The sequence below is a fragment of the Camellia sinensis genome, unplaced genomic scaffold (genome assembly GCF_055761805.1).
Source record: "Camellia sinensis isolate YWXY unplaced genomic scaffold, ASM5576180v1 Unanchor4, whole genome shotgun sequence".
Classification (NCBI taxonomy): domain Eukaryota; kingdom Viridiplantae; phylum Streptophyta; class Magnoliopsida; order Ericales; family Theaceae; genus Camellia; species Camellia sinensis.
The window spans coordinates 2485874-2505436 of record NW_028129277.1 but is presented as its reverse complement, the minus strand read 5'-3'; positions in this window follow the sequence as shown (position 1 = coordinate 2505436).

The following is a 19563-nucleotide window of genomic DNA, read 5'->3' as shown; positions in this document are numbered from 1 at the left end:
GTGGAAAATGCAAGTAGTGGTCACAGCGCAAAATACCGCGTTGCGCAAAAGAGCGCGATAAAATGCATGAAAAACGCAAGTAATGTGCACAAAATTGTGCGATGAGGTGCAAAAGATAGTGCGATAAAATACATGCAAAACGCTAGTATTGTGCACAAAACAGTGCGATGAGGTGCGCAGGATAGCGCGACAAAATGTATGCAAAACACAAGTAATGTGCACAAAACAGTGCGATGAGATGCGCAAGATAGCGCGATGAAATGCATGGAAAATGCAAGTAATGGTCACAGCGCAAAATAGCGCGATGCGCAAAATACCGCGATAAAATGCATGCAAAATGCAAGTAATGTGAACAAAGCAGTGCGATGAGTGCGCAAGATAGCGCGACAAAATGCATACAAAAAGCAAGTAATGTGCACAAAACAGTGCGATGAGGTGCGCAAGATAGCGCGATAAAATTGATGGAAAATGCAACAAATGGTCACAGCGCAAAATAGCGCGATGCGCAAAATAGCGCGATAAAATGCATGCAAAATGCAAGTAATGTGAACAAAACAGTGCGATGTGGTGCGCAAGATAGCGCGACAAAATGCATGCAAAATGCAAGTAATGTGCACAAAACAGAGCGATGAGGTACGCAAGATAGCGCGATAAAATGCGTGGAAAACGCAAGTAGTGGTCACACTGCAAAATAGCGCGATGCGCAAAAGAGCGCGATAAAATGCATGCAAAACGCAAGTAATGTGCACAAAATTGTGCGATGAGGTGCAAAAGATAGTGTGATAAAATACATGCAAAACGCTAGTATTGTGCACGAAACAGTGCGATGAGGTGCGCAAGATAGCGCGAAAAAATGCAAGCAAAACGCAAGTAATGTGCACAAAACAGTGCGTTGAGTTGCGCAAGATAGCGCGATAAAATGCATCCAAAATGCAAGTAATGGTCACAGCACAAAATAGCGCGATAAAATGCATGCAAAATGCAAGTAATGTGAACAAAACAGTGCGATGAGGTGCGCAAGATAACACGACGAAATGCATGCAAAACGCAAGTAATGTGCACAAAACAGTGCGATGAGGTGCGCAAGATAGCACGATAAAATGCATGGAAAATGCAAGTAACGGTCACAGCGCAAAATTGCGCGATGCGCAAAATAGCGCGATAAAATGCATACAAAATGCAAGTAATGTGAACAAAACAGTGTGATGAGTGCGCAAGATAGCGTGACAAAATGCGTGTAAAACGCAAGTAATGTGCACAAAACAGTGCAATGAGGTGCGCAAGATAGCGCGACAAAATGCATGCAAAACGCAAGTAATGTGCACAAAACAGTGCGTTCAGTTGCGCAAGATAGCGCGATAAAATGCATCCAAAATCCAAGTAGTTGTCACAGCACAAAATAGTGCGATAAAATGCAAGCAAAATGCAAGTAATGTGAACAAAACAGTGTGAGGAGTGCGCAAGATAGCGCGACAAAATGCATGTAAAACGCAAGTAATGTGCACAAAACAGTGCAATGAGGTGCGCAAGATAGCGCGACAAAGTGCATGCAAAACGCAAGTAATGTGCACAAAACAGTGCGTTGAGTTGCGCAAGATAGCGCGATAAAATGCATCCAAAATGCAAGTAATTGTCACAGCACAAAATAGCGCGATAAAATTCATGCAAAATGCAAGTAATGTGAACAAAACAGTGCGATGAGGTGCGCAAGATAGAACGACAAAATGCATGCAAAACACAAGTAATGTGCACAAAACAGTGCGATGAGGTGCGCCAGATAGCGCGATAAAATTGATGGAAAATGCAACAAATGGTCACAGCGCAAAATAGCGCGATGCGCAAAATAGCGCGATAAAATGCATGCAAAATGCAAGTAATGTGAACAAAACAGTGCGATGTGGTGCGCAAGATAGCGCGACAAAATGCATGCAAAACGCAAGTAATGTGCACAAAACAGTGCGATGAGGTACGCAAGATAGCGCGATAAAATGCGTGGAAAACGCAAGTAGTGGTCACACTGGAAAATAGCGCGATGCGCAAAAGAGCGCGATAAAATGCATGCAAAACGCAAGTAATGTGCACAAAATTGTGCGATGAGGTGCAAAAGATAGTGTGATAAAATACATGCAAAACGCTAGTATTGTGCACGAAACAGTGCGATGAGGTGCGCAAGATAGCGCGAAAAAATGCATGCAAAACGCAAGTAATGTGCACAAAACAGTGCGTTGAGTTGCGCAAGATAGCGCGATAAAATGCATCCAAAATGCAAGTAATGGTCACAGCACAAAATAGCGCGATAAAATGCATGCAAAATGCAAGTAATGTGAACAAAACAGTGCGATGAGGTGCGCAAGATTGCACGACAAAATGCATGCAAAACGCAAGTAATGTGCACAAAACAGTGCGTTGAGTTGCGCAAGATAGCGCGATAAAATGCATCCAAAATGCAAGTAATGGTCACAGCACAAAATAGCGCGATAAAATGCATGCAAAATGCAAGTAATGTGAACAAAACAGTGCGATGAGGTGCGCAAGATTGCACGACAAAATGCATGCAAAACGCAAGTAATGTGCACAAAACAGTGCGTTGAGTTGCGCAAGATAGCGCGATAAAATGCATCCAAAATGCAAGTAATGGTCACAGCACAAAATAGCGCGATAAAATGCATGCAAAATGCAAGTAATGTGAACAAAACAGTGCGATGAGGTGTGCAAGATAGCACGACAAAATGAATGCAAAACGCAAGTAATGTGCACAAAACAGTGCGATGAGGTGCGCAAGATAGCGCGATAAAATGCATGGAAAATGCAAGTAACGGTCACAGTGCAAAATTGCGCGATGCGCAAAATATCGCGATAAAATGCATGCAAAATGCAAGTAATGTGAACAAAACAGAGTGATGAGTGCGCAAGATAGCGCGACAAAATGCATGTAAAACACAAGTAATGTGTACAAAACAGTGCAATGAGGTGCGCAAGATAGCGCGATAAAATGGATGGAAAATGCAACTAATGGTCACAGCGCAAAATAGCGCGATGCGCAAAATAGCGCGATAAAATGCATGCAAAATGCAAGTAATGTGAACAAAACAGTGCGATGTGGTGCGCAAGATAGCGCGACAAAATGCATGCAAAACGCAGGTAATGTGCACAAAACAGTGCGATGAGGTGCGCCAGATAGCGCGATAAAATGCGTGGAAAATGCAAGTAGTGGTCACAGCGCAAAATACCGCGATGCGCAAAAGAGCGCGATAAAATGCATGAAAAACGCAAGTAATGTGCACAAAATTGTGCGATGAGGTGCAAAAGATAGTGCGATAAAATACATGCAAAACGCTAGTATTGTGCACAAAACAGTGCGATGAGGTGCGCAGGATAGCGCGACAAAATGTATGCAAAACACAAGTAATGTGCACAAAACAGTGCGATGAGATGCGCAAGATAGCGCGATAAAATGCATGGAAAATGCAAGTAATGGTCACAGCGCAAAATAGCGCGATGCGCAAAATACCGCGATAAAATGCATGCAAAATGCAAGTAATGTGAACAAAGCAGTGCGATGAGTGCGCAAGATAGCGCGACAAAATGCATACAAAAAGCAAGTAATGTGCACAAAACAGTGCGATGAGGTGCGCAAGATAGCGCGATAAAATTGATGGAAAATGCAACAAATGGTCACAGCGCAAAATAGCGCGATGCGCAAAATAGCGCGATAAAATGCATGCAAAATGCAAGTAATGTGAACAAAACAGTGCGATGTGGTGCGCAAGATAGCGCGACAAAATACATGCAAAACGCAAGTAATGTGCACAAAACAGTGCGATGAGGTACGCAAGATAGCGCGATAAAATGCGTGGAAAACGCAAGTAGTGGGCACATTGGAAAATAGCGCGATGCGCAAAAGAGCGCGATAAAATGCATGCAAAACGCAAGTAATGTGCACAAAATTGTGCGATGAGGTGCAAAAGATAGTGTGATAAAATACATGCAAAACGCTAGTATTGTGCACGAAACAGTGCGATGAGGTGCGCAAGATAGCGCGAAAAAATGCATGCAAAACGCAAGTAATGTGCACAAAACAGTGCGTTGAGTTGCGCAAGATAGCGCGATAAAATGCATCCAAAATGCAAGTAATGGTCACAGCACAAAATAGCGCGATAAAATGCATGCAAAATGCAAGTAATGTGAACAAAACAGTGCGATGAGGTGCGCAAGATTGCACGACAAAATGCATGCAAAACGCAAGTAATGTGCACAAAACAGTGCGTTGAGTTGCGCAAGATAGCGCGATAAAATGCATCCAAAATGCAAGTAATGGTCACAGCACAAAATAGCGCGATAAAATGCATGCAAAATGCAAGTAATGTGAACAAAACAGTGCGATGAGGTGTGCAAGATAGCACGACAAAATGAATGCAAAACGCAAGTAATGTGCACAAAACAGTGCGATGAGGTGCGCAAGATAGCGCGATAAAATGCATGGAAAATGCAAGTAACGGTCACAGCGCAAAATTGCGCGATGCGCAAAATATCGCGATAAAATGCATGCAAAATGCAAGTAATGTGAACAAAACAGAGTGATGAGTGCGCAAGATAGCGCGATAAAATGCATGTAAAACACAAGTAATGTGTACAAAACAGTGCAATGAGGTGCGCAAGATAGCGCGACATAATGCATGCAAAACGCAAGTAATGTGCACAAAACAGTGCGATGAGGTGCGCAAGATAGCGCGATAAAATGGATGGAAAATGCAACTAATGGTCACAGCGCAAAATAGCGCGATGCGCAAAATAGCGCGATAAAATGCATGCAAAATGCAAGTAATGTGAACAAAACAGTGCGATGTGGTGCGCAAGATAGCGCGACAAAATGCATGCAAAACGCAGGTAATGTGCACAAAACAGTGCGATGAGGTGCGCCAGATAGCGCGATAAAATGCGTGGAAAATGCAAGTAGTGGTCACAGCGCAAAATACCGCGATGCGCAAAAGAGCGCGATAAAATGCATGAAAAACGCAAGTAATGTGCACAAAATTGTGCGATGAGGTGCAAAAGATAGTGCGATAAAATACATGCAAAACGCTAGTATTGTGCACAAAACAGTGCGATGAGGTGCGCAGGATAGCGCGACAAAATGTATGCAAAACACAAGTAATGTGCACAAAACAGTGCGATGAGATGCGCAAGATAGCGCGATAAAATGCATGGAAAATGCAAGTAATGGTCACAGCGCAAAATAGCGCGATGCGCAAAATACCGCGATAAAATGCATGCAAAATGCAAGTAATGTGAACAAAGCAGTGCGATGAGTGCGCAAGATAGCGCGACAAAATGCATACAAAAAGCAAGTAATGTGCACAAAACAGTGCGATGAGGTGCGCAAGATAGCGCGATAAAATTGATGGAAAATGCAACAAATGGTCACAGCGCAAAATAGCGCGATGCGCAAAATAGCGCGATAAAATGCATGCAAAATGCAAGTAATGTGAACAAAACAGTGCGATGTGGTGCGCAAGATAGCGCGACAAAATGCATGCAAAATGCAAGTAATGTGCACAAAACAGAGCGATGAGGTACGCAAGATAGCACGATAAAATGCGTGGAAAACGCAAGTAGTGGTCACACTGCAAAATAGCGCGATGCGCAAAAGAGCGCGATAAAATGCATGCAAAACGCAAGTAATGTGCACAAAATTGTGCGATGAGGTGCAAAAGATAGTGTGATAAAATACATGCAAAACGCTAGTATTGTGCACGAAACAGTGCGATGAGGTGCGCAAGATAGAGCGAAAAAATGCAAGCAAAACGCAAGTAATGTGCACAAAACAGTGCGTTGAGTTGCGCAAGATAGCGCGATAAAATGCATCCAAAATGCAAGTAATGGTCACAGCACAAAATAGCGCGATAAAATGCATGCAAAATGCAAGTAATGTGAACAAAACAGTGCGATGAGGTGCGCAAGATAGCACGACGAAATGCATGCAAAACGCAAGTAATGTGCACAAAACAGTGCGATGAGGTGCGCAAGATAGCACGATAAAATGCATGGAAAATGCAAGTAACGGTCACAGCGCAAAATTGCGCGATGCGCAAAATAGCGCGATAAAATGCATGCAAAATGCAAGTAATGTGAACAAAACAGTGTGATGAGTGCGCAAGATAGCGTGACAAAATGCGTGTAAAACGCAAGTAATGTGCACAAAACAGTGCAATGAGGTGCGCAAGATAGCGCGACAAAATGCATGCAAAACGCAAGTAATGTGCACAAAACAGTGCGTTCAGTTGCGCAAGATAGCGCGATAAAATGCATCCAAAATCCAAGTAGTTGTCACAGCACAAAATAGTGCGATAAAATGCAAGCAAAATGCAAGTAATGTGAACAAAACAGTGTGAGGAGTGCGCAAGATAGCGCGACAAAATGCATGTAAAACGCAAGTAATGTGCACAAAACAGTGCAATGAGGTGCGCAAGATAGCGCGACAAAGTGCATGCAAAACGCAAGTAATGTGCACAAAACAGTGCGTTGAGTTGCGCAAGATAGCGCGATAAAATGCATCCAAAATGCAAGTAATTGTCACAGCACAAAATAGCGCGATAAAATTCATGCAAAATGCAAGTAATGTGAACAAAACAGTGCGATGAGGTGCGCAAGATAGAACGACAAAATGCATGCAAAACACAAGTAATGTGCACAAAACAGTGCGATGAGGTGCGCCAGATAGCGCGATAAAATGCGTGGAAAATGCAAGTAACGCTCACAGCGCAAAATTGCGTGACGCGCAAAATTGCGCGATAAAATGCATGAAAAATGCAAGTAATGTGAACAAAACAGTGCGATGAGTACGCAAGATAGCGCGACAAAATGCATGCAAAACGAAAGTAATTTGCACAAAACAGTGCGATGAGGTGCGCAAGATAGCGCGATAAAATGCATGGAAAATGCAAGTAATGGTCACAGCGCAAAATAGCGCGATGCGCAAAGTAGCACGATAAAATGCATGCAAAATGCAAGTAATGTGAACCAAACAGTGCGATGTGGTGCGCAAGATAGCGCGACAAAATGCATGCAAAACGTAAGTAATGTGCACAAAACAGTGCGATGAGGTGCGCAAGATAGCGCGATTAAATGCATGGAAAATGCAAGTAGTGGTCACAGCGCAAAATACCGCGATGCGCAAAAGAGCGTGATAAAAAGCATGCAAAACGCAAGTAATGTGCACAAAACAGTGCGATGAGGTGCACATGATAGTGTGATAAAATACATGCAAAACCGTAGTATTGTGCACAAAACAGTGCGATGAGGTGCGCAAGATAGCGCGATAAAAGGCATGCAAAATGCAAGAAATGGTCACAGTGCAAAATAGCGCGATGCGCAAAATAGCGCGGTAAAATGCATGCAAAATGCAAGTAATGTGAACAAAATAGTGCGATGAGGTGCGCAAGATAACGCGACAAAATGCATGCAAAACGCAAGTAATGTGCACAAAACAGTGCGTTGAGTTGCGCAAGGTAGCGCGATAAAATGCATCCAAAATGCAAGTAATGGTCACAGCACAAAATAGCGCGATGCGGAAAATAGCGCGATAAAATGCATGCAAAATGCAAGTAATGTGAACAAAATAGTGCGATGAGGTGCGCATGATAGCGCAACAAAATGCATGCAAAACGCAAGTAATGTGCACAAAACAGTGCGATGAGGTGCGCAAGATAGCGCGATAAAATGCATGGAAGATGCAAGTAACGGTCACAGTGCAAAATAGCGCGATGCGCAAAATAGCGCGATAAAATGCATGCAAAATGCAAGTAATGTGAACAAAATAGTGCGATGAGTGCGCAAGATAGCGCGACAAAATGCATGCAAAACGCAAGTAATGTGCACAAAACAGTGCGATGAGTTGCGCAAGATAGCGTGATAAAATGGAAGGAAAATGAAAATAATGGTCACAGCGCAAAATAGCGCGACAAAATGCATGCAAAATGCAAGTAACGTGAACATAACGGTGCGATTAGGGGCACAAGATAGCGCGACAAAATGCATTCAAAACGCATGTAATGGGCACAAAATAGTGCGATGAGGTGCGCGAGATAGCGCGATAAAATGCATGTAAAATGCAAGTAATGGACACAGCGCAAAATAGCGCGATGCGCAAAATAGCGCGATAAAATGCATGCAAAATGCAAGTAATGTGAACAAAACAGTGCGATGTGGTGCGCAAGATAGCGCGACAAAATGCATGCAAAATGCAAGTAATGTGCACAAAACAGAGCGATGAGGTACGCAAGATAGCACGATAAAATGCGTGGAAAACGCAAGTAGTGGTCACACTGCAAAATAGCGCGATGCGCAAAAGAGCGCGATAAAATGCATGCAAAACGCAAGTAATGTGCACAAAATTGTGCGATGAGGTGCAAAAGATAGTGTGATAAAATACATGCAAAACGCTAGTATTGTGCACGAAACAGTGCGATGAGGTGCGCAAGATAGAGCGAAAAAATGCAAGCAAAACGCAAGTAATGTGCACAAAACAGTGCGTTGAGTTGCGCAAGATAGCGCGATAAAATGCATCCAAAATGCAAGTAATGGTCACAGCACAAAATAGCGCGATAAAATGCATGCAAAATGCAAGTAATGTGAACAAAACAGTGCGATGAGGTGCGCAAGATAGCACGACGAAATGCATGCAAAACGCAAGTAATGTGCACAAAACAGTGCGATGAGGTGCGCAAGATAGCACGATAAAATGCATGGAAAATGCAAGTAACGGTCACAGCGCAAAATTGCGCGATGCGCAAAATAGCGCGATAAAATGCATGCAAAATGCAAGTAATGTGAACAAAACAGTGTGATGAGTGCGCAAGATAGCGTGACAAAATGCGTGTAAAACGCAAGTAATGTGCACAAAACAGTGCAATGAGGTGCGCAAGATAGCGCGACAAAATGCATGCAAAACGCAAGTAATGTGCACAAAACAGTGCGTTCAGTTGCGCAAGATAGCGCGATAAAATGCATCCAAAATCCAAGTAGTTGTCACAGCACAAAATAGTGCGATAAAATGCAAGCAAAATGCAAGTAATGTGAACAAAACAGTGTGAGGAGTGCGCAAGATAGCGCGACAAAATGCATGTAAAACGCAAGTAATGTGCACAAAACAGTGCAATGAGGTGCGCAAGATAGCGCGACAAAGTGCATGCAAAACGCAAGTAATGTGCACAAAACAGTGCGTTGAGTTGCGCAAGATAGCGCGATAAAATGCATCCAAAATGCAAGTAATTGTCACAGCACAAAATAGCGCGATAAAATTCATGCAAAATGCAAGTAATGTGAACAAAACAGTGCGATGAGGTGCGCAAGATAGAACGACAAAATGCATGCAAAACACAAGTAATGTGCACAAAACAGTGCGATGAGGTGCGCCAGATAGCGCGATAAAATGCGTGGAAAATGCAAGTAACGCTCACAGCGCAAAATTGCGCGACGCGCAAAATTGCGCGATAAAATGCATGAAAAATGCAAGTAATGTGAACAAAACAGTGCGATGAGTACGCAAGATAGCGCGACAAAATGCATGCAAAACGAAAGTAATTTGCACAAAACAGTGCGATGAGGTGCGCAAGATAGCGCGATAAAATGCATGGAAAATGCAAGTAATGGTCACAGCGCAAAATAGCGCGATGCGCAAAGTAGCACGATAAAATGCATGCAAAATGCAAGTAATGTGAACCAAACAGTGCGATGTGGTGCGCAAGATAGCGCGACAAAATGCATGCAAAACGTAAGTAATGTGCACAAAACAGTGCGATGAGGTGCGCAAGATAGCGCGATTAAATGCATGGAAAATGCAAGTAGTGGTCACAGCGCAAAATACCGCGATGCGCAAAAGAGCGTGATAAAAAGCATGCAAAACGCAAGTAATGTGCACAAAACAGTGCGATGAGGTGCACATGATAGTGTGATAAAATACATGCAAAACCGTAGTATTGTGCACAAAACAGTGCGATGAGGTGCGCAAGATAGCGCGATAAAAGGCATGCAAAATGCAAGAAATGGTCACAGTGCAAAATAGCGCGATGCGCAAAATAGCGCGGTAAAATGCATGCAAAATGCAAGTAATGTGAACAAAATAGTGCGATGAGGTGCGCAAGATAACGCGACAAAATGCATGCAAAACGCAAGTAATGTGCACAAAACAGTGCGTTGAGTTGCGCAAGGTAGCGCGATAAAATGCATCCAAAATGCAAGTAATGGTCACAGCACAAAATAGCGCGATGCGGAAAATAGCGCGATAAAATGCATGCAAAATGCAAGTAATGTGAACAAAATAGTGCGATGAGGTGCGCATGATAGCGCAACAAAATGCATGCAAAACGCAAGTAATGTGCACAAAACAGTGCGATGAGGTGCGCAAGATAGCGCGATAAAATGCATGGAAGATGCAAGTAACGGTCACAGTGCAAAATAGCGCGATGCGCAAAATAGCGCGATAAAATGCATGCAAAATGCAAGTAATGTGAACAAAATAGTGCGATGAGTGCGCAAGATAGCGCGACAAAATGCATGCAAAACGCAAGTAATGTGCACAAAACAGTGCGATGAGTTGCGCAAGATAGCGTGATAAAATGGAAGGAAAATGAAAATAATGGTCACAGCGCAAAATAGCGCGACAAAATGCATGCAAAATGCAAGTAACGTGAACATAACGGTGCGATTAGGGGCACAAGATAGCGCGACAAAATGCATTCAAAACGCATGTAATGGGCACAAAATAGTGCGATGAGGTGCGCGAGATAGCGCGATAAAATGCATGTAAAATGCAAGTAATGGACACAGCGCAAAATAGCGCGATGCGCAAAATAGCGCGATAAAATGCATGCAAAATGCAAGTAATGTGAACAAAACAGTGCGATGTGGTGCGCAAGATAGCGCGACAAAATGCATGCAAAATGCAAGTAATGTGCACAAAACAGAGCGATGAGGTACGCAAGATAGCACGATAAAATGCGTGGAAAACGCAAGTAGTGGTCACACTGCAAAATAGCGCGATGCGCAAAAGAGCGCGATAAAATGCATGCAAAACGCAAGTAATGTGCACAAAATTGTGCGATGAGGTGCAAAAGATAGTGTGATAAAATACATGCAAAACGCTAGTATTGTGCACGAAACAGTGCGATGAGGTGCGCAAGATAGAGCGAAAAAATGCAAGCAAAACGCAAGTAATGTGCACAAAACAGTGCGTTGAGTTGCGCAAGATAGCGCGATAAAATGCATCCAAAATGCAAGTAATGGTCACAGCACAAAATAGCGCGATAAAATGCATGCAAAATGCAAGTAATGTGAACAAAACAGTGCGATGAGGTGCGCAAGATAGCACGACGAAATGCATGCAAAACGCAAGTAATGTGCACAAAACAGTGCGATGAGGTGCGCAAGATAGCACGATAAAATGCATGGAAAATGCAAGTAACGGTCACAGCGCAAAATTGCGCGATGCGCAAAATAGCGCGATAAAATGCATGCAAAATGCAAGTAATGTGAACAAAACAGTGTGATGAGTGCGCAAGATAGCGTGACAAAATGCGTGTAAAACGCAAGTAATGTGCACAAAACAGTGCAATGAGGTGCGCAAGATAGCGCGACAAAATGCATGCAAAACGCAAGTAATGTGCACAAAACAGTGCGTTCAGTTGCGCAAGATAGCGCGATAAAATGCATCCAAAATCCAAGTAGTTGTCACAGCACAAAATAGTGCGATAAAATGCAAGCAAAATGCAAGTAATGTGAACAAAACAGTGTGAGGAGTGCGCAAGATAGCGCGACAAAATGCATGTAAAACGCAAGTAATGTGCACAAAACAGTGCAATGAGGTGCGCAAGATAGCGCGACAAAGTGCATGCAAAACGCAAGTAATGTGCACAAAACAGTGCGTTGAGTTGCGCAAGATAGCGCGATAAAATGCATCCAAAATGCAAGTAATTGTCACAGCACAAAATAGCGCGATAAAATTCATGCAAAATGCAAGTAATGTGAACAAAACAGTGCGATGAGGTGCGCAAGATAGAACGACAAAATGCATGCAAAACACAAGTAATGTGCACAAAACAGTGCGATGAGGTGCGCCAGATAGCGCGATAAAATGCGTGGAAAATGCAAGTAACGCTCACAGCGCAAAATTGCGCGACGCGCAAAATTGCGCGATAAAATGCATGAAAAATGCAAGTAATGTGAACAAAACAGTGCGATGAGTACGCAAGATAGCGCGACAAAATGCATGCAAAACGAAAGTAATTTGCACAAAACAGTGCGATGAGGTGCGCAAGATAGCGCGATAAAATGCATGGAAAATGCAAGTAATGGTCACAGCGCAAAATAGCGCGATGCGCAAAGTAGCACGATAAAATGCATGCAAAATGCAAGTAATGTGAACCAAACAGTGCGATGTGGTGCGCAAGATAGCGCGACAAAATGCATGCAAAACGTAAGTAATGTGCACAAAACAGTGCGATGAGGTGCGCAAGATAGCGCGATTAAATGCATGGAAAATGCAAGTAGTGGTCACAGCGCAAAATACCGCGATGCGCAAAAGAGCGTGATAAAAAGCATGCAAAACGCAAGTAATGTGCACAAAACAGTGCGATGAGGTGCACATGATAGTGTGATAAAATACATGCAAAACCGTAGTATTGTGCACAAAACAGTGCGATGAGGTGCGCAAGATAGCGCGATAAAAGGCATGCAAAATGCAAGAAATGGTCACAGTGCAAAATAGCGCGATGCGCAAAATAGCGCGGTAAAATGCATGCAAAATGCAAGTAATGTGAACAAAATAGTGCGATGAGGTGCGCAAGATAACGCGACAAAATGCATGCAAAACGCAAGTAATGTGCACAAAACAGTGCGTTGAGTTGCGCAAGGTAGCGCGATAAAATGCATCCAAAATGCAAGTAATGGTCACAGCACAAAATAGCGCGATGCGGAAAATAGCGCGATAAAATGCATGCAAAATGCAAGTAATGTGAACAAAATAGTGCGATGAGGTGCGCATGATAGCGCAACAAAATGCATGCAAAACGCAAGTAATGTGCACAAAACAGTGCGATGAGGTGCGCAAGATAGCGCGATAAAATGCATGGAAGATGCAAGTAACGGTCACAGTGCAAAATAGCGCGATGCGCAAAATAGCGCGATAAAATGCATGCAAAATGCAAGTAATGTGAACAAAATAGTGCGATGAGTGCGCAAGATAGCGCGACAAAATGCATGCAAAACGCAAGTAATGTGCACAAAACAGTGTGATGAGTTGCGCAAGATAGCGTGATAAAATGGAAGGAAAATGAAAATAATGGTCACAGCGCAAAATAGCGCGACAAAATGCATGCAAAATGCAAGTAACGTGAACATAACGGTGCGATTAGGGGCACAAGATAGCGCGACAAAATGCATTCAAAACGCATGTAATGGGCACAAAATAGTGCGATGAGGTGCGCGAGATAGCGCGATAAAATGCATGTAAAATGCAAGTAATGGACACAGCGCAAAATAGCGCGATGCGCAAAATAGCGCGATAAAATGCATGCAAAATGCAAGTAATGTGAACAAAACAGTGCGATGTGGTGCGCAAGATAGCGCGACAAAATGCATGCAAAATGCAAGTAATGTGCACAAAACAGAGCGATGAGGTACGCAAGATAGCACGATAAAATGCGTGGAAAACGCAAGTAGTGGTCACACTGCAAAATAGCGCGATGCGCAAAAGAGCGCGATAAAATGCATGCAAAACGCAAGTAATGTGCACAAAATTGTGCGATGAGGTGCAAAAGATAGTGTGATAAAATACATGCAAAACGCTAGTATTGTGCACGAAACAGTGCGATGAGGTGCGCAAGATAGAGCGAAAAAATGCAAGCAAAACGCAAGTAATGTGCACAAAACAGTGCGTTGAGTTGCGCAAGATAGCGCGATAAAATGCATCCAAAATGCAAGTAATGGTCACAGCACAAAATAGCGCGATAAAATGCATGCAAAATGCAAGTAATGTGAACAAAACAGTGCGATGAGGTGCGCAAGATAGCACGACGAAATGCATGCAAAACGCAAGTAATGTGCACAAAACAGTGCGATGAGGTGCGCAAGATAGCACGATAAAATGCATGGAAAATGCAAGTAACGGTCACAGCGCAAAATTGCGCGATGCGCAAAATAGCGCGATAAAATGCATGCAAAATGCAAGTAATGTGAACAAAACAGTGTGATGAGTGCGCAAGATAGCGTGACAAAATGCGTGTAAAACGCAAGTAATGTGCACAAAACAGTGCAATGAGGTGCGCAAGATAGCGCGACAAAATGCATGCAAAACGCAAGTAATGTGCACAAAACAGTGCGTTCAGTTGCGCAAGATAGCGCGATAAAATGCATCCAAAATCCAAGTAGTTGTCACAGCACAAAATAGTGCGATAAAATGCAAGCAAAATGCAAGTAATGTGAACAAAACAGTGTGAGGAGTGCGCAAGATAGCGCGACAAAATGCATGTAAAACGCAAGTAATGTGCACAAAACAGTGCAATGAGGTGCGCAAGATAGCGCGACAAAGTGCATGCAAAACGCAAGTAATGTGCACAAAACAGTGCGTTGAGTTGCGCAAGATAGCGCGATAAAATGCATCCAAAATGCAAGTAATTGTCACAGCACAAAATAGCGCGATAAAATTCATGCAAAATGCAAGTAATGTGAACAAAACAGTGCGATGAGGTGCGCAAGATAGAACGACAAAATGCATGCAAAACACAAGTAATGTGCACAAAACAGTGCGATGAGGTGCGCCAGATAGCGCGATAAAATGCGTGGAAAATGCAAGTAACGCTCACAGCGCAAAATTGCGCGACGCGCAAAATTGCGCGATAAAATGCATGAAAAATGCAAGTAATGTGAACAAAACAGTGCGATGAGTACGCAAGATAGCGCGACAAAATGCATGCAAAACGAAAGTAATTTGCACAAAACAGTGCGATGAGGTGCGCAAGATAGCGCGATAAAATGCATGGAAAATGCAAGTAATGGTCACAGCGCAAAATAGCGCGATGCGCAAAGTAGCACGATAAAATGCATGCAAAATGCAAGTAATGTGAACCAAACAGTGCGATGTGGTGCGCAAGATAGCGCGACAAAATGCATGCAAAACGTAAGTAATGTGCACAAAACAGTGCGATGAGGTGCGCAAGATAGCGCGATTAAATGCATGGAAAATGCAAGTAGTGGTCACAGCGCAAAATACCGCGATGCGCAAAAGAGCGTGATAAAAAGCATGCAAAACGCAAGTAATGTGCACAAAACAGTGCGATGAGGTGCACATGATAGTGTGATAAAATACATGCAAAACCGTAGTATTGTGCACAAAACAGTGCGATGAGGTGCGCAAGATAGCGCGATAAAAGGCATGCAAAATGCAAGAAATGGTCACAGTGCAAAATAGCGCGATGCGCAAAATAGCGCGGTAAAATGCATGCAAAATGCAAGTAATGTGAACAAAATAGTGCGATGAGGTGCGCAAGATAACGCGACAAAATGCATGCAAAACGCAAGTAATGTGCACAAAACAGTGCGTTGAGTTGCGCAAGGTAGCGCGATAAAATGCATCCAAAATGCAAGTAATGGTCACAGCACAAAATAGCGCGATGCGGAAAATAGCGCGATAAAATGCATGCAAAATGCAAGTAATGTGAACAAAATAGTGCGATGAGGTGCGCATGATAGCGCAACAAAATGCATGCAAAACGCAAGTAATGTGCACAAAACAGTGCGATGAGGTGCGCAAGATAGCGCGATAAAATGCATGGAAGATGCAAGTAACGGTCACAGTGCAAAATAGCGCGATGCGCAAAATAGCGCGATAAAATGCATGCAAAATGCAAGTAATGTGAACAAAATAGTGCGATGAGTGCGCAAGATAGCGCGACAAAATGCATGCAAAACGCAAGTAATGTGCACAAAACAGTGCGATGAGGTGCGCAAGATAGCGCGATAAAATGCATGGAAAATGCAAGTAACGGTCACAGCGCAAAATAGCGCGATGTGCAAAATAGCGCGAAAAAATGCATGCAAAACGCAAGTAATGTGCAGAAAATTGTGCGATGAGGTGCAAAAGATAGTGCTATAAAATACATGCAAAACGCTAGTATTGTGCACAAAACAGTGCGATGAGGTGCGCAAGATAGCGCGACAAAATGCATGCAAAACGCAAGTAATGTGCACAAAACAGTGCGATGAAATGCGCAAGATAGCGCGATAAAATGCATGGAAAATGCAAGTAATGGTCACAGCGCAAAATAGCGCAATGCGCAAAATACCGCGATAAAATGCATGCAAAATGCAAGTAATGTGAACAAAGCAGTGCGATGAGTGCGCAAGATAGCGCGACAAAATGCATACAAAAAGCAAGTAATGTGCACAAAACAGTGCGATGAGGTGCGCAAGATAGCGCGATAAAATTGATGGAAAATGCAACTAATGGTCACAGCGCAAAATAGCGCGATGCGCAAAATAGCACGATAAAATGCATGCAAAATGCAAGTAATGTGAACAAAACAGTGCGATGTGGTGCGCAAGATAGCGCGACAAAATGCATGCAAAACGCAAGTAATGTGCACAAAACAGTGCGATGAGGTACGCAAGATAGCGCGATAAAATGCGTGGAAAACGCAAGTAGTGGTCACACTGCAAAATAGCGCGATGCGCAAAAGAGCGCGATAAAATGCATGCAAAACGCAAGTAATGTGCACAAAATTGTGCGATGAGGTGCAAAAGATAGTGTGATAAAATACATGCAAAACGCTAGTATTGTGCACGAAACAGTGCGATGAGGTGCGCAAGATAGCGCGAAAAAATGCAAGCAAAACGCAAGTAATGTGCACAAAACAGTGCGTTGAGTTGCGCAAGATAGCGCGATAAAATGCATCCAAAATGCAAGTAATGGTCACAGCACAAAATAGCGCGATAAAATGCATGCAAAATGCAAGTAATGTGAACAAAACAGTGCGATGAGGTGCGCAAGATAGCACGACAAAATGCATGCAAAACGCAAGTAATGTGCACAAAACAGTGCGATGAGCTGCGCAAGTTAGCGCGATAAAATGCATGGAAAATGCAAGTAACGGTCACAGCGCAAAATAGCGCGATGCGCAAAATAGCGCGATAAAATGCATGCAAAATGCAAGTAATGTGAACAAAATAGTGCGATGAGTGCGCAAGATAGCGCGACAAAATGCATGCAAAACGCAAGTAATGTGCACAAAACAGTGCGATGAGTTGCGCAAGATAGCGTGATAAAATGCAAGGAAAATGAAAATAATGGTCACAGCGCAAAATAGCGCGACAAAATGCATGCAAAATGCAAGTAACGTGAACATAACGGTGCGATTAGGGGCACAAGATAGCGCGACAAAATGCATTCAAAACGCATGTAATGGGCACAAAATAGTGCGATGAGGTGCGCGAGATAGCGCGATAAAATGCATGTAAAATGCAAGTAATGGACACAGCGCAAAATAGCGCGATGCGCAAAATAGCGCGATAAAATGCATGCAAAATGCAAGTAATGTGAACAAAACAGTGCGAGGAGTGCGCAAGATAGCGCGACAAAATGCATGCAAAACGAAAGTAATGTGCACAAAACAGTGCGATGAAGTGCGCAAGATAGCGCGGTAAAATTCATGGAAAACGCAAGTAATGGTCACAGGGCAAAATAGCGCGATGCGCAAAATAACGCGATAAACTGCATGCAAAATGCAAGTAATGTGAAGAAAACAGTGCGATGAGGTGCGCAAGATAGCGCGACAAAATGCATGCAAAACGCAAGTAATGTGCACAAAACAGTGCGATGAGGTGCGCAAGATAGCGCGATAAAATGCATGGAAAATGCAAGTAACGGTCACAGCGCAAAATAGCGCGATGTGCAAAATAGCGCGAAAAAATGCTTGCAAAATGCAAGTAATGTGAACAAAACAGTGCGATGAGTGCGCAAGATAGCGCGACAAAATGCATGCAAAACGCAAGTAATGTGCACAAAACAGTGCGATGAGGTGCGCAAGATAGCGCGATAAAATGGATGGAAAATGCAACTAATGGTCACAGCGCAAAATAGCGCGATGCGCAAAATAGCGCGATAAAATGCATGCAAAATGCAAGTAATGTGAACAAAACAGTGCGATGTGGTGCGCAAGATAGCGCGACAAAATGCATGCAAAACGCAAGTAATGTGCACAAAACAGTGCGATGAGGTGCGCAAGATAGCGCGATAAAATGCGTGGAAAATGCAAGTAGTGGTCACAGCGCAAAATAGCGCGATGCGCAAAAGAGCGCGATAAAATGCATGCAAAACGCAAGTAATGTGCAGAAAATTGTGCGATGAGGTGCAAAAGATAGTGCGATAAAATACATGCAAAACGCTAGTATTGTGCACAAAACAGTGCGATGAGGTGCGCAAGATAGCGCGACAAAATGCATGCAAAACGCAAGTAATGTGCACAAAACAGTGCGATGAGATGCGCAAGATAGCGCGATAAAATGCATGGAAAATGCAAGTAATGGTCACAGCGCAAAATAGCGCGATGCGCAAAATACCGCGATAAAATGCATGCAAAATGCAAGTAATGTGAACAAAGCAGTGCGATGAGTGCGCAAGATAGCGCGACAAAATGCATACAAAAAGCAAGTAATGTGCACAAAACAGTGCGATGAGGTGCGCAAGATAGCGCGATAAAATTGATGGAAAATGCAACTAATGGTCACAGCGCAAAATAGCGCGATAAAATGCATGCAAAATGCAAGTAATGTGAACAAAACAGTGCGATGTGGTGCGCAAGATAGCGCGACAAAATGCATGCAAAACGCAAGTAATGTGCACAAAACAGTGCGATGAGGTACGCAAGATAGCGCGATAAAATGCGTGGAAAATGCAAGTAGTGGTCACACTGCAAAATAGCGCGATGCGCCAAAGAGCGCTATAAAATGCATGCAAAACGCAAGTAATGTGCACAAAATTGTGCGATGAGGTGCAAAAGATAGTGTGATAAAATACATGCAAAACGCTAGTATTGTGCACGAAACAGTGCGATGAGGTGCGCAAGATAGCGCGAAAAAATGAAGCAAAACGCAAGTAATGTGCACAAAACAGTGCGTTGAGTTGCGCAAGATAGCGCGATAAAATGCATCCAAAATGCAAGTAATGGTCACAGCACAAAATAGCGCGATAAAATGCATGCAAAATGCAAGTAATGTGAACAAAACAGTGCGATGAGGTGCGCAACATAGCACGACAAAATGCATGCAAAACGCAAGTAATGTGCACAAAACAGTGCGATGAGCTGCGCAAGTTAGCGCGATAAAATGCATGGAAAATGCAAGTAACGGTTACAGCGCAAAATAGCGCGATGCGCAAAATAGCGCGATAAAATGCATGCAAAATGCAAGTAATGTGAACAAAATAGTGCGATGAGTGCGCAAGATAGCGCGACAAAATGCATGCAAAACGCAAGTAATGTGCACAAAACAGTGCGATGAGTTGCGCAAGATAGC